The sequence below is a fragment of the Mastigoproctus giganteus genome, chromosome 6, assembly GCF_048544385.1.
Source record: "Mastigoproctus giganteus isolate SK-2022 chromosome 6, ASM4854438v1, whole genome shotgun sequence".
Classification (NCBI taxonomy): domain Eukaryota; kingdom Metazoa; phylum Arthropoda; class Arachnida; order Uropygi; family Thelyphonidae; genus Mastigoproctus; species Mastigoproctus giganteus.
In genome coordinates, this window is record NC_143580.1 from 71,374,666 (window position 1) to 71,400,602 (window position 25,937).

General features: G+C 38.6%; 1 protein-coding gene across 3 annotated transcripts in view; it reads left to right on the top strand.

Annotated features, from left to right (window-relative positions):
- The first annotated feature begins 5,144 nt into the window (after window positions 1-5,144).
- Window positions 5,145-25,937, top strand: part of LOC150084402 (NADH dehydrogenase [ubiquinone] 1 alpha subcomplex assembly factor 8-like) — a 69,068-nt gene continuing 48,275 nt past the window's right edge. The window contains exon 1 of one of the 3 annotated variants that reach the window (XM_090376039.1): window positions 5,145-5,171. The gene's annotated coding sequence lies outside the window, so the exon portion shown is untranslated. Of the gene's footprint in view, window positions 5,172-5,202; window positions 5,295-16,901; window positions 16,962-25,937 lie in introns of those variants that run through there. The other 2 variants (XM_090376040.1, XM_090376038.1) reach the window with 2 other exon arrangements.

Below are 25,937 nucleotides of genomic sequence, written 5' to 3' on the forward strand. Positions count from 1 at the left end.
TTTTATCCGGGAAACTTCTTACGCGGGAAAATAATACATTACAATACCTAGAGTTGAAATTGGGACTTAAGAAACCTAGTACATGTACAGGGGAAATCTTCTCATGAGGAATTTCTTATCCGGGTTCTACTGTAATTGCTATTCTTGGTTCGGCTGCGTAAAAAGTGTGAAAGAAACATTTGTTGAATGAATAGAATAATAAAATAATAATCTGTATATATAAAACGCTTAGGTATGCTGCCCAAATTTTCCACTGCTAATCGTAGCCAGCACCCATGCACGCTGTTTATCTCGCATGACCACTATACCAGTCAAACTTTATTAATTTTTGTACTAACGTTTTTCGACTGAAGAAAGGCAATCTATGCCTAAAAGCTATAGATGGATGTTTATTTTATCTAAGTTTTATATTATCTAAGTTTTAAGAAGTGTAGAAATGGCTGAACAGTGTGTAAGAACTTCGAGAAAATGTATAAGAAATGCCAATGAAACATTAGAGGAGAGATTTAATAGACTAAGAGAGTGAAACGAGATTCTACGACTACGAAGATGGACATAAAAATTGAAGAAAGAGAAGCAAGATTGGGAATGAGAAGACGCCGTAGGACTAAACAAACAGAAGTACTGGATGCGAATAATTAACAAGCTATAATTAATGTGGAAGAGCATAATGTAGGACATGTTTTACAACTGTGAGTATTGCAATGCAAGATATTGGGGACATGAGTTAAACACATCGAATAAATACACTAAATAACTAAAAAGAACATATACGAGAGTGCAACTCAACAATAGCGTTGGCATCAATGGGGGCAGAGATTAAATCGCCACCTGGAAATGGTCAATACTGTTTTAGCATAGATGACCAGATTTATCATTTGGTCTCACCGCTATATCCAAACTAGGGAAATAAGCCAGGATATGGACAAGTTTATATTTTCGATTCTGCTGAAGCAACAACAAAACGGCTTGAAAAACAATCAAACCAAGGGTGTATGGCCGAAGTAATTCAAAAATTGGATGAGATGCTGCAACAAGTTAACCCATTTGCTGAGTTATATAAACAAATGCATCAAATAACCCAGGCCAATCCAACAATGAATGTGCGCATGGCATTTATTGAAGACCTCGACTTAGATAAGATACGATATAATGCACCTCATACATCCTAAAAGGAGGTTGCTGCAAAATTTGTTGGAGAAGATTGGGAACGGCCTGCAAATAGAGACATTTGCAATTATACTGAGTGATCACTAAATTATAATCACCTACCTAATACTTCGTAAGTCCTCTTTTGCCCTCAGTACAGCAGCTGTCCGACGTAGCATTGTTTCAACAAGATGTTGGAAGTGTCTGGGGGTATGGCCAACCAAGCTGGGTGTAATGCGGTCAGCGATGCAGGTATGGAGGTGATTGGTGTATCCAGACGCCTAGTATGCCTTTCCATAGTGTTCCACAAGTGCTCTATGAAATTGATATCGGCGGAGTTCGGAGGCCAATAGATATGTTGGAAGTCAGAACTGTGTTCCTCAAACCATTCCTGCACATCAAGTGCCCGATGGCTTGGCGCATTGTCATCTTGGAAGACACTATCGCCATTCTGGAAAAAAGTGTAACATAGCGGGGTGTACACAGTCAGTAAGCAGTTGAAGATAGCGAAGACCACTGGTACGTTGTTCCACATGCACCAGGGGTCCAGATTCCTGTGTGGAGTAAATAACGTGACTCATCCAAACAGCACACCTTCTTCCAGTCTTCTAATGTCCAACTTGCATGCTCTTTGCACCAGGCGAGTCTTTTACGCCGATGAATCTTGGTTAGGAGAGAATGCCATAGGGGTCATCTGCTGGAAAAGGCCGTACGTGCGAGCGTGCGACACATGGTCATGCCAGATATTGTTCCTGGTTGGCCCATGCTGTATTGGGTAGTCACCTCTTCAACAGTGCTGCGCATGTTCGCCCGTACGAGTCGTCGGACCCTGCGCTCACCTCTAACATCAACCTTTCACTTACTTTTGCAGTTTTTCCGTCGGGTCGTTGTTTGATCATTTTGATGCCAGTCCTGGTACACTTTAACTACGGCGGCTCTCGAACACCCCATCAGTTCAGCCTTTTGAGAAATCGAGGCACCAGCTTGTCGAACACCCACAATCTGTCCTTTATCAAAGTCCGATAGATCCTTCCTTTTACCCATCACGCTCGAAATTTTACTACCTACTGAACCACTGAAACTGACACCTGAACCACTGAACCTTATCTATGCTACGTAGGTCGACTAACTGCGCACTCTCGTACCTCACGTAGTCAACGATTCGCATTCAATTTTCATAGGGGTAATCGTAATACAGTGATCACTCAGTGTATATCAACGCTAAACAAGAATGGTGAAGATTGAAGGATCTAGATTAAACTATTTACGCCATAATCAGAAAGATTGCGTATGTTACGCTGAGTACATCTAGTAATAATAACAATAATTGTCTGTTGATGCCAGTTACAAAAGGTTTTCTCATTTTTATGTCACTGTGTGCATAAAGAGATGGTTCAGTGATATGAAACAATGAATGATTATTAATTGACACTGCTCTTTTTTCACAAATGTGGGAAGTGCGATTTCTCAGGGTTCAGCATTGGGTTTCCTACTGTTTTTAGTATTTATTAACGATATTGATATTAGCATGTGTTAAATTTAAATGCCTAGGTTTAGAGGGTATACATTGGTGGACAGGGTGGTTAATGACAGTAATCAGGATATGTAATTCAGCAACACCTGGAGAAATTCGCAGATCGGCTAGAAATAGTAACTGAGGTTTAACAATGATAAATGCAAGGCAGGGCATTTGTTCAGCAGTAATCCTCGAATAACGTACCATTTGGACTGCATCAAACTCAGGGTAGTTGAGAATGAAAAAGGCCTACGACTAATTGTACAGTCCAACAGGAAATTCTCTGAATAGTGCAGGAAGGCTGACACGGCAGCTCATGGGGTTCTGCCAATGATACGCAGGGATTTTGCAATAGGGACAAAAAGATTATTATTCCATTGTGAACGGCAATGGTTTGGCTATATAAGCTAAATATGTTTTGTACAGTACATCAGAATACGACAATGAAGAAGATGCATTATTGTTCTAAAGGAAAGTCCAGTCACTACTACTAAGTTTTCTAGTCACAGGCTGAAAAGTTCATTTCTGTATGGCACTATAGAATATAGATATAGGTATTGGATTGTTTAGATTATGCGCACAAGTAACTACGATTATGAGGCATCAACTTGTTGCTTGTATCTTGAATACTGCATAGAGATTTCGAAGCCTCATTCAGGGCTGCACAAAGGTACATAGGGGCCTGGATGCAAACGGGGTTAAGGGGTCTCGTTTATTTACGTTGCGACCTTGACGTCTCCCTCGACTGCAGCCCCATATACCAGAAGCCCTCGTGCGACGCATCCAATGCACCACCATTTGCACGGCCCAGGCCTCATTTCAGGAATGAATGTGTTCAAGGAAGCGCTAATAACATTATTCGGGACCACAAAACGGTAGTACTCTTGTGAAGAAAGCTTGAGTTCTATAAATTGCATTGTCTGGAAATTGTACATCTGTGAGGAGACCAAGTTGAAGTTGTAAGCCTCCGCTTACCAATAATATTATTTTAAGGTAGTTTTAGTAAATCTACTACCCAAGTTCAAAGTTAAGAATATCCGAATGATTTCAAGAAGCAAAGGGAATCCACGCAAAGAAATGTGCACCCTATGGGACTGGGCGAGTCTGAAATGCTCAGAATCTGGTTTCCTACAAGCCAGGTAGAAGAAATTAGCAACATAAAAACAAAGGAGGGTTTAATTCGTGCGTCTACGAAAAGGTGTCTGCGCTGGTAGCACAGTGGTATCGTCACCGTCCTCTCCACACAGGTTGGAAAAGCTCCAGGTTCGAATCCCGTCGATGATGCGAGGAACTTTAATGGGCTTTTTTCACTCTCGCTGAATTACTCGGTCTTGGGCGTAGATAGCAAGGTTTTTCCCCCAGGAACTGGGATTTTTCGTCCAGCAAAACAGACAAAACGACCACAGAACACATGCAATTAACAGACATAATAGAAATATGGGTATATGCAAGAAATTACCGGGGACCCTAATATAATAGGTTTTTTTTTTTTTTTTTTTGTCTACGTGAAGGCCAGAAAAAGCTAAGATCTGGGAAGGACAAAGGGAATCCCAGAAATAAGGGATTAGCCAGATTGACAAAGGAACGCGATATTCATATAAAGTAGTGTCCCAGTCAGCGAAGGCAATAAAAAATTTGTTGGAGTGGTATGGAAGGTAGTGAGTCTGGAAAAGTGTCGAGCCATTATGCCGGCCCTGGCTGGGAATTAGTTTTTATGAAGTGTTGGAGTTGAGCTTTGGGGCCCTGATAACTGAAAAAACATAGGGAAGAAGTTTAGAAAAGTACTACAGAAAAGCTAGTAGAGAAAGAATTAAGAAAATTAGTTGAGTAACAAGGAGCCTGGAAAATTCCAGAAAATGCCGAGAATTAAAGAAATTTCCAAGTTGATTACAAAGGCCCGAACCTGAATGGAACTATAAGTAAAATTTTACCTTATGCAATACCACCAACTTGATAGACAGTAATAAACAGCCAATTATATGGCATTCAGTCTTTCTGAAGAATTAATATGTTGCATGTATGAAAATTTTAGAGGACTAGATTCAAGAACATTTTAGATGGATAATTGTCAGTAATAATTCTATTGACTTAAATTGCTGTATTTTGTATGATATTTATGAAACTATTCAGAAGTTTCTCTATATACTGGCTTCCGCTTCTTCACCTATTAAACCTTAATTTAATAAAAGTGGTAGTTATTTTATATATATTTTTTAAATCTTAACTTTAAGGGCTCTCTCTTAATTCAGCGGCGTTTTAACGAGATGTGCCTTCGGCTTAATAAAATCTATTGCTTTTTATATTAATTATAAATAATACAAAGTATATCTCTGTCCAAATTAATCATTAAAGCATACATAATGTATTAGTTAATTAATGATGCATATGTATGCGTTAATGATGCACTTGTATGCATTATTTTAAAACTATTAATAAGCAAGAGTAATGACCAAAGCGCCATCTTAAAAAAAAAAAAAAATGTAAGCATGGAAGTTTAGTTCAATAGGTATGATGTTGTATATTATGTCTCTGGATATATAATGAGAAACTTACAAGAATTTTATATGCAGAATCCTCCATTAGAAAATTCGCTTTCCGATTAGTGTTGAACTGTCTATTTTTATTATTTGTAAGTAATGGACATCAGGTTTACCACGTAATCAGAATTATGTTATGGGTTAAAGTATGACTGGAGTGTCCCGACGTCATATCATAAAATCACAGAGTAGTAAGATTTTGTGTATAAATCACATGGGTTGGATATAAGTTGGTAAAGCGCCGAATTGATGTGACTTTACAGAATCGAAAAATATAAAACTTAAATAATTTTTTTTATACTCGAGTAGTGGCCACACGTGATAAGAAGTTAACAAAATGTAAAGCATAAGAACATTACCATAATTAGCCGTTGTATAGGCTTGAACTACAGTTAATTTAAACTCGTGTACTGTTTTTATTATTATTAGCCATAGGGTGCAAGGAAGCCTGAGGCTTTTGCTGCACCAGAAAAAAAAAAAAAAAAAAAATCTGAGTTATCTCTGAGAGAGAGAGAGAGAGAGAGAGGCATACAAACAGACAGAAATAGAAGGGAATCACCAAGAAAGAGAAGAATGGTGAGGTCCAGCTCAGGACCCTGGGTGTGCCAAGCCCATACTCACCAGATGTGAGCCCCTAGGGTTATATTCCGGCATTGTGCCACTTAGCTACGTGAGATTTAAATTTAAAACATTTAAAGTAAATTTAATGCGCGAAAACGATTGCATGTATTGTGATGCCAAGTAATAATCACTAGTAATCACTCCAGCTTTAAGCCAGCCACCACTACTTTCCAAACAGTTAACCTCCTTGGCCGTCAAAGTTAAAATAAACAAATTCAAGTGAAGAAATGTTTACTACAGTTTTGCCAGATTCCCCCAAGGCTCATTCTGATTGGCACCTCCATAGCCAGTTGGGCAGGAGCAGCAGTGCATAGCACACGCTTCTTGATTAGACAGGGGTTCGAGCCCGTGACCACCAAATACGGAGGATGCAGAAAGGTCAGGGAATGACCACCGCATATACCCGGAGCAATATGGCCTTAGTCGCTAATTCTCCAAAAAACCAAATAACAGCTCATTCCGAGAGTGTGTTTATTCCAAATTTCGTTCTCATCCATTTCATTTTGGAGGATATACTAAATCCAACTGATCTGGTATGTATTGATGCTTTTGCATAAAAATGTAGTCTCACAGCAACTGCAACTGTGGTGCTAACACATGTATCAACTATTAGTATGCTTTATGGTCCTGGTTAGTTAAAATTTTATTACTTCAAGGCAGAACTAGAGAAACATTTGGAATGAATGAATCAGTGAAATGGGAAGGGTTTTTTTTTTGGCTGATGCCATATAAGCTTGCTTTCTTGCATCATGTGCCTCTACTAATGCTACTTACTGTGTGCTCATATTAATAATGAGAAAAAGAATATCTTTGCGTTAAAAAAAAATAGTAAATATCAAGATTACATGTAAGAACAGGTGCATGTACACTGATGAGCCAAAACATTATGACTACCTACCTTATATGATGTTGGTCCTCCACGTGCAGCCAAAACAGCTCGTACCCAGCGAGGCATGGATGCTACAAGATTTCTAAATGTGTCTTGTGGTATCTGGTATCAACATGTAACCAGCAGATCCTTTAACTCCTGTAAGGTCCGTGGTTGAGACGCCGCAGATCAGAGTTGCCATTCCAACACAAACCACAGATGCTCGATGGGATTGATGTGTGGGGAATTTGAAGGCCAGGGCAATACCTGGAAGTCTTCCTCATGTTCTGCGAACCAGTCTCGAACAATCCGGGTGGTGTGGCATGATGCATTATCCTACTGAAAGACAGCACTGCAGAGAGGAAGACCGTTGCCATGAAAGGGTGTACATGGTCAGCAATGATGTTTAGGTAGGTGGTAGACATCAGAGTGCCCAGCACATGGATGACTGAACCCAGGGTATCCCAGCAGAACATTGCCCAAAGCATGACACCACCGGCTTGTTTTCATCCCATGGTGCATCCCAGCACCATCACTTCCCCAGGTAAACAATGCATACGTGCCCTGCTGTCTACATGGTGCAACTAGAAATGTGATTCATCAGACCAGACAACCTTCTTCCAATCACCCAAGGTCCAGTTTTGATGCTCGTGTGCCTATTGTGGGCGCTGTTGCCGGTGAACAGTGGCTAGCATGGGTACTCAGAGCAGCCTGCAGCTATGCAGCCCCATTTTCAGCAGGTTTCAATGAACTGTGTGTTGTAACACATTTCTCCTGTCACCAGCATTCCAATTACCGGCGAGTTGTGCCACAGTCGCCCTTCTGTTGCCACGTACCATCTGTGAGAGCCTTCGCACACCTCGAGCATTGAGTAACACTGATTAACAGAGCTCAATATCAGGTGTGTTTTTTATACCATTTCCTGACCCACGCATAATTCACCTGCAGTTGCTTCAATTTGCATAATGACTCGCTGGTCATAATGTTTTGGCTCATCGGTGTATACTTGCATGTACGTCAATGCTGGGAGTGTAGTAAATAAATTCTATGAATTTTTAAAATGCTGGAAAAAAGACATCCAAGGCAGATATTGTTGGGATATCAGAGACATTGTGTCACACAGATATAAGTAATGCAGAATTTGAATTTGAGGAGTACAGTGTATAGAAAGGACAGACAGGATATGAAGAGCAGAGGGGTTATGCTGTTAGTTAGGAAACTAAAGCTAAGGCAGTGCATCCAGTTGACATAGGTGGCCAGTGCAATGTTGAGTCAGTTTGGTGTTACATAAGTACTGGGAAAGCAAACATGATTGTAGGTGTGTGTTATAGGCATAATGACTCTGATGAACACAACAAACAACTGTACAGAGAAATAGAATGGGCCAGTAAATCAGATTGTCTTATAATGTGGGATTTAACTTTCCAGATATTGGCTGGAACTTGCTGTTTGGTCACTTGCACACTAGCAAGACTTTTTTGGATATAATGGCATATATGAGAGGCAACCAGAGGGAGTAATATTCTTGATTTGATTACCAGCAGTGATTATTCATGCATTAAGAATCTGCAGATAAAGAAACCACTTGGTGGCAAAGATCACATTATACTGATGTGGGATATACTTAGAGATGTAACTACCATCAGGCAAATTTTCATTGTTACAACAACTTCCAGAATAAGGGGCCATAGATTCAAAATACAGAAGTGGTTTAGACTATATTGTAGAAAGTTTTCCTTCAGATAGCAAGTAAATGATTGCTGAAAGAAGTTGCTTTTGTAGGTAGTTGAGGGGAAATTCAAATGGCAACTGGACTGTTACCTATGTGAAGCAGGAAGCATAATTTCTATTTTTGTACTTTATTTCTCTTTTGTCTGGTGCAGCAAAAAACTGTGGCTAACTTGTACTATCTTGCTAATAGTAAAGGAAAGGGGTTTTTGTTTTAGTAAAGGTGACTATCATGGTCTCAGACAGTTTTTAAATTGTATGATGCTACCAACAGGAAATTCTAAATGGAAGCATTCAAGGAATTAATCTTGGAAGCTACTAGGCTTTTCATACCAACTAAGAAATACTATTCAATGTTTAGACCTAAATGGATGTCAGATGAACTAATCAGACCCATGAAAGAGAAGAAAAATGCATGGGATGCATAAAAGACATCAGGTGACACTGAAGCTTATGGTAAATATAAGCTAGTCTGTAATCAAATGACAAAGGAGGTTAGGCAGGCGAAGGCAGATTATGAGAAATCTTTGGCAAAGGATGCAAAGAAAAACAGCAAAGAGTTCTTTACTTATGTAAACTCTAGAAGGAAGGGGATGAATCAGATTGGTCCACTTGATATCAATGGTTCAACTGTTGATGATTCTGCTCAGGTAGCCGACAAACTTAATGAGTATTTTGCATCTACATTTGCACATGAAGAGTTATTTAGCAAAGGAAATGCCAACAGTTCATCGAACTCTAACAGGGAGCTAAATGATTTTGTAATAACTGAGAGCAAAATGGAGCAGAAATTGTTGAACATAAACATAAGAAAGGCACCTGGAGTGGATTGGAACTATCCAGTTATATTAAAGGGAGGCAGCAAAGGAAGTAAGCAAACCCATAGCCATAATTATGAGAGTATCCTTGGATTCAGGAGAGGTCCATATTGACTGGAGATATGCAAATGTATCCCGAATTTACAATGGGGAATCAATGGGTGACACAAGTAATTACTGATCTGTTAGTTAGACTTCTGTTCTGGGGAAAATAATGGAGTCACTAATTAAAAAAATAATGCAGGATCATCTAGATAGGAATGCATCTATAGATGAGACACAGAATGGGTTTGTTAAGGGCAAATCTTGACTGATGAATTTGATTGAATACTACGATGTGGTCACAAAGGGAATGGATGCAAAAAATAATTTTGATATCATATACTTTGATTTCCGGAAAGCTTTCGATACTGTTGCACATAAAAGACTATTGTACAAATTGGAGCAGTGTGGAATCAAGGGCAAGTTACTGCTATGGATAAAGGGATGGTAGAGTGGGAGAAGTCAAAGAATGGCAATCAATGGACACTGCTCTTTGTGAACTAATGTTATTAGTGAAGTCCCCTGGGGTTTGGCGTTGGGGCCATTGTTGTTTTCTGTATTTATCAATGATATTGATGAAGGTATATCAGGCTTACTGTTAAAGTTTGCAGATGATACAAAGGTTGGCAGGGTTTTTAATGGCAGTAATGATGGTACGCTTCTGCAACAGGCTCTAAGAAAGTTGGGCATATGGGGTGAGAGGTGGAAACCGAAGTTTAACGTTGACAAACGTAAAGTACTGCATATGGGCAGCATTAACTCCACAGTAATGTACCAACTGTGTGGAAGTACGCTCAGTGGAAGTATGCTCAGTGTAGTGGAGAATGAAAAAGACCTGGGGCTAATATGAAGGTATGAAGTTTGATTAGTCAGATATGAAGTTTTCAGAGCGGTGCAGACAGGCTGCCAGAGCAGCTCATGGCATCTTGTCAATGATATACAGGAACTTTGCTAGCATGGATAAGGAGGTGATTGTCCCTTTGATTACATGAGGAATTATTTAGCAAAGGAAATGCCAAAAGTTTATCGAACTCTAACAGGGAGTTCGATAAACTCCCTCTTAAGTAAGTTATTCTGCAAATTGCAGCATCTGTAGACTAGGCACTTACAGATTTGATTGAGGTGTATAAGGCTTTGAATGGTTTGAGCAACCTCAATTCTGATGGGATTCTTCCTCTTACTCAGATTACACACTTGAGGGGGCATAAATTCAAATTGAAGAAATTTGCAGAATAGATGTGTAGAAATTTGCCTTTAGCCAGCAACTGGTTGATGGCTGGAACAAACTTCCATCTGTTGATGTGGAAGTTGATAGATTAAATAGATTCACGGAAGAACTGGGCAAACTCTTGGAGCAAATGGATAGGTGAAATGGGATTTTTTTTTTTTTTTTTTTGGCTGCTATTGTATAAGCTTGCTTTCTTGCATCATGCCACTTGTAATGGTAATGTGCTATTTATTGTGGAGGTGTTATATTGAGATATCAAATAAAGTAAAAGATGACTTATCACACACTGTAATAACTGAATAAAAGAAATGCATTAAATTTGCACAACATAGACCTTTTTTTAAATATGTAAATATATATATATATATATATATATTTAAAAAAGCTGCTTTTCATAATTCTTGTGTTATGTACCCAAAATCCGTATTTCATTTTGATAAAAAATAGGTGTTAGATTTTTTTTTTTGAATTTTAAAATGTAGCCTATAGTTCTGACCTGGATAGTTCAGTATTACTCTCTATTAAACAAACTGAAAAAAAAAAAAAAAAACGGGCATGTAAATCCTCAGTAATTTCTCAATAAGTAAGTTTTATTTTTACTTTATAAGTTTTATTTTTACTTTGTTTCATTGTAGTTACATTCAATTTTCATTATGGTTATTTTTTTGATTTTTAATAAATTTTGCATCCACTGTTGCTATTTAGGTAGAATTGTATTCCTTAACCTTTTTTCTCTAATAGCCAGAATAATAAAGTTTCAGTAACAATCTTAATTTCTGTGGCCAGATGAGCATAGCAGTTTGCATATTGAATCTGTACAAATTAACTTTATGGTCCTTTTTTTTTTTTTTAGTGCACCTCTGAATTGTTTGTATACGAAAAATGTTTTTTCTAAAAAAAATAAAAGTTGTGCAATCAAATTTAAATTATAAATTGTAGATTTGTGAAAGGCATTACATGGAAATTAATAATTAAATTTCAGAAGTTAAAAAAAAAACATTGGCTCAATGTATATTTGCAAATTAAATAGCTTATTTAATGGTTAATCAGAGGTGGAAAAGAGAATTTCCAACACAAAGACACATTTAGTTAGCTGAATAAACTTGTAATTAGTAGTAGTACTAGTGGCATGTGATGCAAGAAAGCAAGTGTATGAGCTTATGTAGCATCAGCCAAAAAAAAAAAAAAAATCACACCAGTCCCCCCAAATGCCTGTCCTCCAGTTCCTCCTTAAATTTATTTAACCTATCAACTTCCACAACAACAGGTGGAAGTTTGTTCCAGCAATTAACCACCCACTGGCTAAAGGCAAATTTGAATACATCTATTCTACATCTGCCTTTTCTTAATTTGAATTTATGGCCCCTTAGGTTCGTAATCTGAACAAGTGGAAGGATCCCATTAGAATTCAGCGTGCTCAACCCATTCAACCCACTCAATCAGATCACTGCGCAGGTGTCTAGTCTCCAGCCACTGCAATTTGCAGAACTTAAGCCTCTCTTTGTAAGAGGATCCCTTCATTCCCCTCACCAATCTTGTTGCCCTTCTCTGTACATGCTCAAGGAAATCTACATCCTTCCTAAAATGAGGCCTCCAGACCTGTACGCAGTACTCAAGGCATGGCCTGACAAATGCAGAGGGACAATCACCTCCTTTTCCCTGCTAGCAAAATTCCTATATATCATTGACAAAACCCCATGGCCTGCCCTTGCAGCCTGTCTGCATTGCTCAGAAAATTTCATATCTAAATGCACAATTACTCCCAGGTCTTTTTCATTTTCTACCACCTTAAGTGTAGTACCACACAGTTGGTACATTTCTCTGGGGTTACTTCTACCCATATGCAGTACTTTGCATTTGTCAAGGTTAAACTTCAGTTGCCACTTCTTAGCCCATCAGCCCAAATTTTCTAAATCAAATCCTGTTTTCTAGCAGGGATAAGGAGGTGATTATTCCCTTGTATAAGGCAATGGTCAGGCCACACCTTGAGTACTGTATACAGGTCTGGAGGCCTCATTTCAAGAAGGATGTAGAGCTGCTGGAACGAGTACAGAGAAGGGCAAAAGGTTAGTGAATGGAACAAAGGGTTGCTCTTACGAAGAAAGGCTTAAGTTTTGCAAATTATAGTGTCTGGAGACTAGGCACCGGTGAGGTGATCTGATAGAAGTGTATAAAGCCTTGAATGGTTTGAGCATGCTCAATGCTGATGGGATTCTGCCTCTTGCTCAGAATAATCACCTGAGAGGGCATAAATTCAAATTGAGGGAAGACAGATGTAGGATAGATGTTCGGAAATTTGCCTTTAGCCAGCGGGTCGTTGGTGGAACAGACTTCCATCCCTTGTTGTGAAAGTTGATAGCCTAAATAAATTTAAGGCTCAGCTGGACAGGTATTTCGAATGAACGGAGGAGTGAAGTGGAAGTTTTTTTTTTTTTTGGCTGATGCTGCATAAGCTTGCTTTCTTGCATCAAATGCCTCTGCTAATGCTAATGCTGTTCCAATAACACACTGCCATTACTGTCATTAACAACCCTACTAACCTTTGTATCATCTGCAAACTTCGACACTAAGCCTAATATACCTTCATCAATATCATTGATAAATATACAAAACAACAGTGGACCCAACACAAAACCCTGTGGGACTCCACTAATAACATTAGTCCACGAAGAGCAGCACCCATTGATTACCACCCTCTGTCTTCTCCCACTCAACCATCTTTTTATCCATTGTAGCAACTTACCTTTAATACCATTTTGCTCCAATTTGTACAATAGTCTTCCATGCACAACAGTGTCAAAAGCTTTCCTGAAATCCAAATATATGATATCAGAATTATTTTTTGCATCCAGTTCCTTTGCAACCATATCATAATATCCTATCAAATTTGTCAGACAAGACTTTCCCTTAACAAACCCATGCTGTGTCTGAATTATTGCTGCAGTCTTGTCTAGATGATCCTACAATGCATCTTTAACCAGTGACTCCATTATTTTACCCGGAACAGAAGTTAAACTAACTGGTCTGTAATTACTCGTGTCTCCCTTCAATCCCCCTTTGTGAATTGGTGATACATTTGCACATCTCCAGTCCGTGGGGACCTCCCCAGAGTCCAAGGATGCTTTCATAATTATGGCTAAGGGTTTGCTTAGTTGCTTTGCCGCCTCCTTTAATATAACTGGATAGATCCCATCCATCCCAAGTGCCTTTCTTATGTTTAACTTCAACAATTTCCCCTCCACTTTGCTCTCAGTTATTACAAAATCATTAAGCACCCTGCTACAATTTGATAACCTTCTGCCATTTCCAAACCTTAATAACTCCTCGTGTGTGAATGTAGATGCAAAATACTCATTCAGTTTGTTTGCTATCTGAGCAGGATCATCAACAGTCGAAGCATCGATATCAAGTGGACCAATCAGATTCATCCCCTTCCTTTTAGAGTTTATATAAGTAAAGAAATCCTTGCTGTTTTTCTTAGCATCCTTTTCGAAGAATTTCTCTTAATCTGCCTTCACCTGTCTAACCTCCTTTGTGACCTGATTACAGACTAGCTTATATCTGCCATAGGCTTCCTTGTCACTTGATAATTTATATGCATCCCATGCCTTTTTCTTCTCTGTCACGAGTCTCATTAGTTCATTTGATAATAATTTAGGTGTAAACCTTGAACAATATTTCTTAATAGGTATGAAACTTTTAGTAGCTTCCACGATTAATTCCTTGAATGCTTCCCACTTAGAATTTACTGTTGGTAACATCGTCAGTTGATCCCACTGTACAGAATTTAAAAACTGTCTGAGACCACTGTACTCACCTTTACGGAAGCAAATTCCTTTACCCCTGATGGTAATTATATCTTTAAGTAAATCACACATCAGTAGGCGCCTCTGTAGCCAGGTGGGAAGGAGCAGCAGTGCGTAGCACACGCTTCTTGATTAGACCGGGGTTCGAGCCCGTCACCACCAAATACGGAGGATGCGGAAAGGTCAGGGAATGACCACCGCATATCCCGGAGCAATATGGCCTTAATTGCTAATGCTCCTAAAAACCAAATAACAACAACAACACATCAGTACACTGTGATCACTGCCACCTAGTGGTTCCTTTATCTGCAAATTCTTAATACACGAATGATCACTGCTGATAACCAGATCAAGAGTATTACCCTCTCTGGTTGCCTCTCGAACATGCTGCTGCAGAAAACAATCATCCAATAAATCCACAAAAGTCTTACTAGTGTGTGTGACCAACCGACAAGTTCCAGTCAATATCTGGGGAGTTAAAATCCCAGTGCTTATGTCACACCAAACTGACTCAACAGTGCACTGTTCATCTATATCAACTGGATGCACTTCTTTTGATTTATTGTTTTCCTTAATTAACAGCATGACACCTCCTCCCATTCCTATCCTGTCTATCCTTTCTGTACACATTGTACTCCCCAAATTCCAATTCTGCATCCCTAATATCAGTGTGACACCACGTCTCTGATATCCCAACAATATCTGCCTTTGATGTCTTGACCAACACTTCAAATTCATCAAATTTATTTACTATACATCTAGCATTGGAATACATGCACCTATTTCTATTTACTCTGACACATCCCATATACCCACCTGTTTCACAATGACTGCCATCAGTCCCTGAAACCCCAGCACCCCTCGCTCCAGGTCGCTACTTATTCTAATAGAAGTTGTGCAAGAATCACCTTCACCTCTGCCTGGGGCTACTTTTAACCTTTTAGTCTCTGAATCCCCCCCAAGCCAGCAGTTTTCCAACCCACCTAACACTGCCTCAATAGCATCAGCAAATATTCTTGCACCCTTTCTATTTAAGTGTATCCCATCCCTGTAGCAGCAGTCTCTCCTGTTAACAAGCACAGACCACACTGAAAAAAATTCTACCCCTTGAGCCTTGCACATTCCTTCCAGGGCCGAATTGATTGACAAGGCTCTCGTCATGTACTCCCTCCTATCGTGTCTGGGCAGAATTGCAGAAAACTTTCAAATTTAACCGACTCACGACTTATTTGCAACATTGACCTGTACTTGTTAAGTAAATCTGCAGATCTCCTACTCTTAATGTCATTGGTGCCAACGTGTACAACAATATCACCTTTTGTGCCGTTAAAAGATGATATATGCTTTACAACGTCATCAACTTTTGCCCCTGGCAGACATACCCTGGTCCTGTTCCATCTATCCTTTTTACACAATATATTTCCCTTCTTCCTGACAATAGAGTCACCAACAATAACTAGTTCCTTTGGGACCAGCGCATTCTGCCTTGGAGGTTGCCGCTGTGTTGCCTGATGCCTAGGAGTGAGCTCTGGCGTTGAGTTGGGCAACTGAGAGTTTGACGGGCCTCTCATATTAATTTCTTCGAGGGCATCTACCCTACACCTCAAGCTCTCATAGACGCCCAGTAGAATGCTAAGTTGATGCCTAATTTCTAGACACTCTCTGCACCTGCACGCACAAAGACATCCTCCTTGGCTAGATCATGTTCTGTTCCAGAGAGTTCGGCAAACATTTCACAAGTTGCACATTTTTTTTAGGCTGTGATGCGTTGGAGAATCGCCATCCTGAGTTCTCCCCCAAGTCACAGCACTCCTGCCACTTTGTGCCCGTTGCTTTGCTGCTCTAATCTGGGGCATGATATTTTAAATTAATAAGATCAATAAATTTAATTAATTAATTGTCGACACTATAAATGCAGTGATGTGTATTACGCTATATAATTATGCTTTACAACGTCATCAACGTTAGAGCTACCTAGTTACCACAATTAAAAATTTGAATTCCCTACTACTCTATACAAAAAACAATGGCTGCAAGATTTGAACGAAATAACAGTTTTACGTATATTAAGTAGTAATCTACAAAAACTCTTTATCTAAATTAAAATAAAAATAACCAGCGTAACTATAACTATAAGACTACGTATAAAGTACAATATAAAATAACAATTATGTAAATAAAAAGGCAAACACTTATCGCTTTTTCGGAGCTTGTAATTCACAGCTGTAATTTTTAAAGAGAGTCAGCGCCCTCTCCTTAGTGTTAATGTTTAGGATCAGCTCGGGTGATAAACTATAAAGGTGACTGAATTCTTCTGAAACAGATTATATGGCCCCAGCTTACAACCTTTTGTAATTTATGTTATAGATTATCATTTTGAATAAAGTTTCAGATTTGCTCCGTTATATTTTAGATTATTATTGCTTTCTATAATCTTTCTTTCCAATGGAAACTTTTTTTTTTTTTTTTTTGTGTGCCAAACGTTCCTTGTGTATCCAGTATTTTTATGGGAACCATTCAGCAACCTGTCTACTTTGAAGTGATTGATACTAATATATGAAACTAGAAGTTGTGGATATGTAAAACTAATAACTATCTGGTTATTTTCTGAGGCAGTCATCTAGCAACACACCACAAATCACCACAAGGTAAATTGTGATAATTACTGAGCATAAATTTTCCTTTAAATTATGACTCTTCTCGTAATATTATTAAATGATTCAGATTGTATGCATGTCCACTTGGTATACTGTTGTATCATGGTTTTCCTAAAGAAGTAAAACAAAAAACATTAGGGGGAGCAGATAGTTCCTTGAAACAGTTTTAAAAGTTCAGTGCATTCTGAAGTTTTTTCTAAGAATTTTACAGAAAAATGCTTTGTTCCCTTTTTGAAGTCTTTGACATTAATTGGAAATGATTATAATTGATTTTTAAACTTATCAGTTAAATTAAAAAGTACTGTATCGTAGTAAATTAGCATTAGCATTAGTAGAGGCATTTGATGCAAGAAAGCAAGCTTATGCAGCATCAGCCAAAAAAAAAAAAAAAAAAAACCCACTTCCACTTCACCCCTCTGTTCGTTCAAAATACCTGTCCAGCTGAGCCTTAAACTTATTTAGGCTATCAACCTCCACTACAAGGGATGGAAGTCTGTTCCACCAACCAACCACCCGCTGGCTAAAGGCAAATTTCCGCACGTCTATCCTACATCTGTCTTTCCTCAATTTGAATTTATGCCCTCTCAGGTTATTATTCTGAGCTAGAGGAAGAATCCCATCAGCATTGAGCATGCTCAAACCATTCAAGGCTTTATACACCTCTATCAGATCACCTCGCTGGTGCCTAGTCTCCAGACACTGTAATTTGCAAAACTTAAGCCTTTCTTTGTAAGAGCACCCTTTTGTTCCATTCACTAATCTTGTTGCCCTTCTCTGTACTCGTTCCAGCAGCTCTACATCCTTCTTGAAATGAGGCCTCCAGACCTGTATACAGTACTCTAGGTGTGGCCTGACCATTGCCTTTTACAAGGGAATAATCACCTCCTTATCCCTGCTGGAAAAATTCCTGTATATCATTGACAATACTCCATGAGCTACTCTTGCAGCCCGTCTGCACTGCTCAGAGAACTTCGTATCTGCCTGCACAACCACCCCCAGGTCCTTTTCATTCTCTACCACTGTCAGCGTAGTACCACAGAGTTGATATGTTGCTGTGGGGTTGCTGTTTCCCATGTGTAGTACTTTACATTTGTCAATGTTAAACTTCATTTGCCATCTCTCAGCCCATCTGCTCAACCTTTCCAGATCCTGTTGCAGCAGCATAGTGTCAGTAGTGTCCTTGACAACCCTGCCAACCTTTGTATCGTCTGCAAACTTGGACATTAATCTTGATATACCATCATCAATATCATTTACAAATACAGAAAACAATAATGGACCCAACACTGAGCCCTGAGGGACTCCACTAATAACATTAGTCCACGATGAGCAGTGTCCATTGACTACCACTCTCTGTCTTCTCCCCCTCAACCACCCCTTTATCCATAGCAGCAATTTGCCTCCAATGTCACGCTGCTCCAATTTGTGTAGCAGTCTTCCATCTGCAACAGTATCAAAAGCCTTTCTAAGATCCAAGTATATAATATCAAAGCTATTCCCTGCATCCAGTTCTTTTGTGATTGCATCATAATATCCAATCAAATTGGTCAGGCAAGACTTCCCCTTAACAAAACCATGCTGTGTCCGAGCTATAACTGAAGTCTTGTCTAAATGATCCTGCAGTGCTTCTTTAACCAGTGCCTCCATTAATTTTCCTGGAACAGAAGTTAAGCTCACAGGTCTATAATTACTTGTGTCAGCCTTTGATCCTCCTTTGTGAATTGGGGTCACATTTGCACCTTTCCAGTCTATGGGTACCTCCCCTGAGTCCAAGGAAGCTCTCATAATTATGGCAAAGGGTTTGCTTACTTCCTTTGCTGCCTCCTTTAATATAACTGGATAGATCCCATCCACCCCGGGTGCCTTTCTTGTGTTTATCTTCAACAGTTTCTCCTCCACTTTACTCCCAGTTATTTCAAGATTCTGTAGCTTACTGCTAGAGTTGAATACACCTCTGGCATTCCCCTCGCTGAATAACTCCTCATGTGTGAATGTCGATGCAAAATATTCATTTAGTTTGTTAGCTACCTGAGCAGGGTCATCAACAGTTGACCCATCAATATCAAGTGGACCAATCTGATTCATCCCCTTCCTTCTAGAGTTTACATAAGTAAAGAACTCTTTGCTGTTTTTCTTTGCATCCCTTGCCAAGGATTTCTCGTAATCTGCCTTTGCCTGCCTAACCTCCTTTGTAACTTGGTTGCATATCAACTTGTATCTATCATAGGCTTCTGTGTCATGTGTTAATTTGTAAGTATCCCATGCATTTTTCTTCTCTGCCATATGCCTCATTAGTTCATCTGACATCCATTTTGGCCTAAACCTTGAACAATATTTCTTAGTTGGTATGTAAAGCCTAGTAGCTTCCAAGATTAATTCTTTGAATGCTTCCCATTTTGAATTTGCTGTTGGTAACATCATCAGTTGGTCCCACTGTATAGAATTTAAATACTGTCTCAGTCCATCGTAGTCGCCTTTACGGAAGCAATAACCCTTCCCTTTACCCCTAATGGTAGTTACCTCTTTGAGTAAATCCCACTTCAGCACACTGTGGTCACTGCCACCTAGTGGTTCATTTATCTGCAGATTCTTAATGCATGAAGAATCACTGCTGATAATCAAATCAAGAGTATTACTCCCTCTAGTTGCCTCCTGAACATGCTGATGTAGAAAACAATCATCCAATAAATCCACAAAAGCCCTGCTAGTGTGTGAGTGACCAGCCCCCAAATTCCAGTCAATATCTGGGAAATTAAAATCTCCCATTATAAGACTCTCTGATTTACTGGCCCACTCTATTTCCCTGTACAGTTTCTTATTATACTCATCAGAGTCATTAGGCCTATAGCACACTCCTACTCTCAATTTTGATCTCCCAATGCTTATGTCACACCAAACTGACTCAACACTGCACTGTCCAGCGATGTCAACTGGCTTCACTTCCTTGGTTTTTATGTGTTTCTTAACTAATAGCATAACCCCTCCCCCCTTCCTATCCTGTCTATCCTTTCTGTAGACGTTGTACTCCCTAAATTCCAGTTCTGCATCCCTTATATCTGTGTGACACCATGTCTCTGATATCCCAACAATATCTGCCTTTGATGTTTTGAGCAATACCTCAAATTCATAAAATTTATTTACTAAACTCCTAGCATTGGTGTACACGCAAGTATACCTGCACCTGTTTCTATTCTTAGCTACCCTAACACAACCCATGTGTTTACTTGTACCGCAATGGCTCCCAGCAGTCTCTGAAATATCATGCATCTTGTTTTTCAGGCTTCTGCTCATTCTAATAGAAGCAGTGCAAGAATCTTTTTCACCTCTGCCAGTGGCTACTGTCAATCTATTGGTCTTTGTCTACCCCCAAGCTAGCAGTTTTCCGACCCACCTAACACTGCCTCGATAGCATCAGCAAATATTCTTGCACCCTTTCTATTTAAGTGTATCCCATCCCTGTAGAAGCAATCTCTCCTGTTAACAAGTACAGTCCAGGCTGAAAAAAATTCTACCCCTTGAGCCTTGCACAATCTTTCCAAGGCCGAATTGATCGACAAGGCTCTCATCATATACTCCCTCCTATCGTGTCTGGGCAGAATTGCAGACACTTTCAAATTCAGCCCTAATTCTCGTCTTTTGTTCAACAGTGACCTGTACTTGTTAAGTAATTCTGCCGGTCTCCTACTCTTAATATCATTAGTGCCAACGTGTACAACTATATCACCTTTTGTGCCCTTAAAAGATGATATTCGCTCTACAACGTCATCAACCTTTGCCCCTGGCAGACATACCCTGGTCCTGTTCCACCTATCCTTTTTACAAAGCATGTTCCCCGTTTCCCTGACAATAGAGTCACCAACAACTACTAGTTCCTTCGGGACCAGCGCATTCTGCCTTGGGGGTTGCCTCTGTGTCACGCGATGCCCAAGTGCAAGCTCTGGCGTTGATGTGGGCAGCTGAGAGCTTGATGGGCCCCTCAATTTAGTTTCTTCGAGGGCATCCACCCTGTCCTTCAAGCTCTCATATAGGCCCACAAGAACGCTGAGTTGTTGCCTGATATCGATACACTCCTTGCATCGCGCACACACAAAGACATCCCCCATAGCAGTATCATGTCCCGTATCCGATTGCTCTGCAAACATCAAGCAAATAGTGCATTTTATAAGGCTGTGAGTCAGAAGACAACTGCCCCCCTCAGTTCTACTCTGAGCCACAGCACTTCCATTAGCTTGAGCCTTTTGCTTTGCTGCTCTTGTCTGAGTCATGATTCTATTAATTAATTAATTAATTATAATTAATTATGTTATGTTATTAATTATGTTAAATATAATTAATTATATTACGTTTGTAATCTAAGTCGTTATATGTATTTATTTAAAAGTACAATTTAACTTCTAACGAAGTTCAACTAACGCTATCTAGTACGGTATATAACTATCGTATCACAAAGGCCGGAAAGTTACGAACGGTAATCTACGGTTCATTCAGAAATGATTCAGATTGTATGCATGTCCACTTGGTATACTGTTGTATCATGGTTTTCCTAAAGAAGTAAAACAAAAAACATTAGGGGGAGCAGATAGTTCTTTGAAACAGTTTTAAAAGTTGAGTACATTCTGAAGTTTTTTCTAAGAATTTTACAGAAAAATGCTTTGTTCCCTTTTTGAAGTCTTTGACATTAATTGGAAATGATTATAATTGATTTTTAAACTTATCAGTTAAATTGAAAAGTACTGTATCATAGGCTCACACATTGATGAGACTGAGGGTAGCTAAATCACCCAAAACATTTTGTGTTGTTATATAATTATACTGTCATGTGTTTATGCTTGTGAAAGCTACTAGTATGGAACAATAAAGCCTCTCCCCAAGCAAAATTTCTAGGTGTGCCAGTGTGCAGTATTACTTGTAAATATATATTGGCCATTGTATTTTCACACTCATTATACAATTAAATCTGTGCTTGCATTGAGGAAACCAGTTGATATTGCTTGATTAAATGTAACCAGTAATTTTGCCACTCCTGCTAACATAGTGTAGCACAAATATCACTGTAAAGGGATTTACATTATTTTGTACTTTACAATGTAATAAAAGTTGTTTATTTATTTATATTTGTAACCAGTAACCAACAACTTGCTGGCTAAAAGAAAGTCATGGACATAGCTTAAGTATTCAGGGTAATTCATTATTTTTATTAGAGAATACAATAGTTTTTAGGCCTTGTAGTCTGTGTTAGTTTCCACCTTTAAGTCAGTTGCATAGCAATGGGAGGAACAGTAGGGAGTATAAGCCAATGCCCATCAGTCTGAGGGGATGCCATGAGGACATCAAATGGCACTCATGCCTTCAATTTAAAAAAGTTGCTTGTGTGGCATCTTGTGAGATACCTCTTTTTGTTTTAATTATCAAAAATTAATTTTACATGTAACATTCACTAAAAAAAAAATTAAAATTAATTTTTAGCTCTTTTTCACTGAATTGAAAACAGTGACCTATTAATTAGGATCTGCTAAACTAAATTAAGGCTGCTTAGAGGGGAACAGGCATTTTGTGTGTTATCAGACACTCAGTCTAAAACACTGATGGATCCAATATCTTTCTATTTTAGAAGATTTAGGAGAAGTCCAGTTGGCATGCCTCCCAAAAATCCACTCATTTACACCTTGTTAGTAAGCCCTGTTACGTCACTTTGGTGGCAACGAATGTGTATAGTGATCTTTTCAAGACACCTGGTCAGCATGAAGAGGAAAAGACCAAACCCTCCAGCAATTTATTAAATATGACAACATGACAAAACAAATGGTCCTCAGTCCCCAGTGCTTTTCACTCTCCCTCTTACAGCAGCAAGAGGATCAGAGTGGAAGCAGAGGGTGCAAAGAATCTCTGGGTACAACCAGGCTGCCATGCACTAACTGAACTTGGTCTGTTAATGTAAGATCCCTCATTGGTGAAGAAAAGATATTAGAGCTGGAAAAGGAATAACAAGTTTATCAAGTGGAAATCTGCTGTACACCAATGGAAACAGTGAAAAGAGTGAAGGTGGATTTCATCTTTCTGGCCCATAAAAATATTAAAAATAACATTTTGGAATTCAAAAGTACATTACCATGGGTGTCAAGACTACTACTCACGATTTCTGAGAGGTACAAACTAAAGGTTATAATGATATATGCACCAACATCGAGCCATGATGACGAAGAGGTTGAAGAAATGTACACCGAAATTGAGAGACTTCTAGATGAATAGAAAACTCACTCACTACAACATCATTATGGGGGACCTCAATGATAAGGTTGGAAAGAGACCAAACAGCACAGAAATGGAAACTATAGGAAATTTTGGAATTGGTGAAAGACATGAAAGCAGTAAAAGCCTTGTGGAATTTGCAGAATTTATAGGAATGTCAGTAATGAAAACTGGTTTCAAGAAAAGGGTGAACAGAAAGTGGACATGGAAGAGCCCAAATGGATTAACAACTAATGCAATTGCCTTCATCCTCACTAATAAAAGATGTATTGTGAACAATGTTACCACCCTGAACAAGGTAAATGTTGGAAGTGATCATAGAATGGCAAGATGCACACTTGATATAGATGTAAGAAAAGAAAGGAAGAAACTGACTTGAGTAAATAATACAAAGGTCTTTGAGATAACAGAAGATGAGGAAAAGCATTATATACTGGAACTTAGGAACAAGTTTGAGCTTTGCAGACCTTTCAGGACCAAGATATCAACAACGAATAACAACTTTCTGAAAGTGGTTAAGCGCAAGAAACCTATAGGTTAAAAGAAATCAAAAGAAGAAAAAATTAGTCAAGAAACACTTGTCCTGATGAACCGAAGACGACAAATGAAGAGTAAGATAAACACTAACAAGGACAAAATTGAGTATACTGAGTTATGCAAAGCCATTAGAAAGAGACTTAGAGAGGACATAAGAAGATTTAACACAAGAAAAGTAAAACAAGCATTAAGGGAAAACAAAGGACTTAAATCAGTAGTCATGAGCAGTAATACAGAATCTGAAGAATAGTGATAGTGTACTTATAAATAGCATAATTCAAATAGCAGAAGACTGCTATAAATTATTATATAAGAAGCAAGGGAGTGATGCCAGCAGTGGGGAAGATGGATCACAAATTAGCAACACATACAACATACCCAATATCTTTTCTGATGAGGTAGAACATGCATTGAAGAAAATGAAGAATCAAAAAGCCCCAAGTGAAGATGAAGTTACTGTAGAGTTGTTAAAATTAAGAGGAAGAGACATGACACAGAAACTGGCAAAACTCTTCACAAAATACATTAGGAAAGGCACTACACCTAAGGAGTGGAATAATGCAATCATAATTTTGCTGCATAAGAAAGGAGATAAAACAGAAATTGGAAATTATAGACCAATTACATTGTTGTCCCACATCTACAAGTTGTTCACAAGGGTCATTACTAACAAACTACAAAGAATACTTGATAAGAATCAACCAAAAGAGCAAGCTGGCTTTAGGACAGGATTCTCAACTATGGGTCACCTTCATGTAATATCACAGCTAATGGCGAAAGAAAATGAATATAAAACACCATTATGCCTGGCATTTGTGGATTATGAAAAGGCATTTAACTCCATAAAGCATTAGGCTATATTTCAGGCACTGGAAAGACAAGGCACAGACATCCCATACATTAGGATTTTGAAGAAAATATATATGGGAACATTACCTCCTTCATTAGACTAGACCAGGGGTCGGCAAACATTTTTTGGAAAGGGCCAGATCGTAAAATTTTTAGACTTGGCGGACCAGGTAGCAAGTTCGAAAATATTTACATGGGTAATTCTACTCATAGAGCAACAAAAAAAAAACAGGTTCAAAATCTTTTTATTAGGAAGTGATATTTTACATAATATTTATACACATGCTGACACTTACAAAAAATGAATAAAATATTTCCATTTATTAATAAACGTATTATAGAACTGGTTAAATTTTGTACTAATGCGATGAATGTAATTGTTTTTTCCAAGATCATATTTCATCATACTGGAGTTCGAAGTTAGTACTTCCTATCATTAAAGTCCAAACGGATGACCATTTGCAAATGGTCATCCGTTAATAATGATCTGTATTGCGATTTTACATATTTCATTTTCGAAAATGTCTTTTCACATTGGTAAGTACTCCCAAATACAGATATAAATCCCTGCATATGATTTTAATTGACCATATTTATCTTCCAAAAGTTATAGAATTGGGTTAGATCCATTTCTTTAAACCTAACCTTTAGCATATCATCATTTTGCAGATCAATCACTTCCAATTGAAGGTCTGATGGAAGCTCCTGAATTGTACAGCCAAATGGATTTTGAAAATATGGAAATGTCTTTTGCACTTGCATCAAGATCCGAAAAACACTGTTGTAACTGTAGTTTAAGTTCAGAAAATATATCCGCCGCAAATTTTTTTGGGAATGGGGATTTCGCTAATATTTGAAATTTTTTACAGCATGGAAAATGGTCAAACTTGGTTAATGTGATTTGTGTTTCAAACAATGCAAATTTTTGACGATATGACTTTATGATAGAATACGTTTCACATATGAGCACTGTTTTCCTCTGTAATTTTAAGTTAAATTCGTTAAGATATCCCACAATGTCTCTAGCAAATGCTAATTTCCATAGCCATTCATTGTTAGATAATAGTGGTTTTGGGCAGTTTTTCTCATTTAGAAAAATTTCTATTGCTTCTCTGAGTTTAAAAAATCTCAATAAAACTTTTCCATTGCTGAGCCATCGAACTGCTGTATGGTAGGGCAAATCAGGATATTCGGCTTCAATCTCTAATAAAAAATCACGAAACTGATGATGGTTAAGTCCACGAGAGCAAATAAAGTTAACTGCTGACACAAGTGGTCCAATAACACATGACAGATTGAGGTGTTTCCCACAAAGAGCCTGTTGGTGAATAA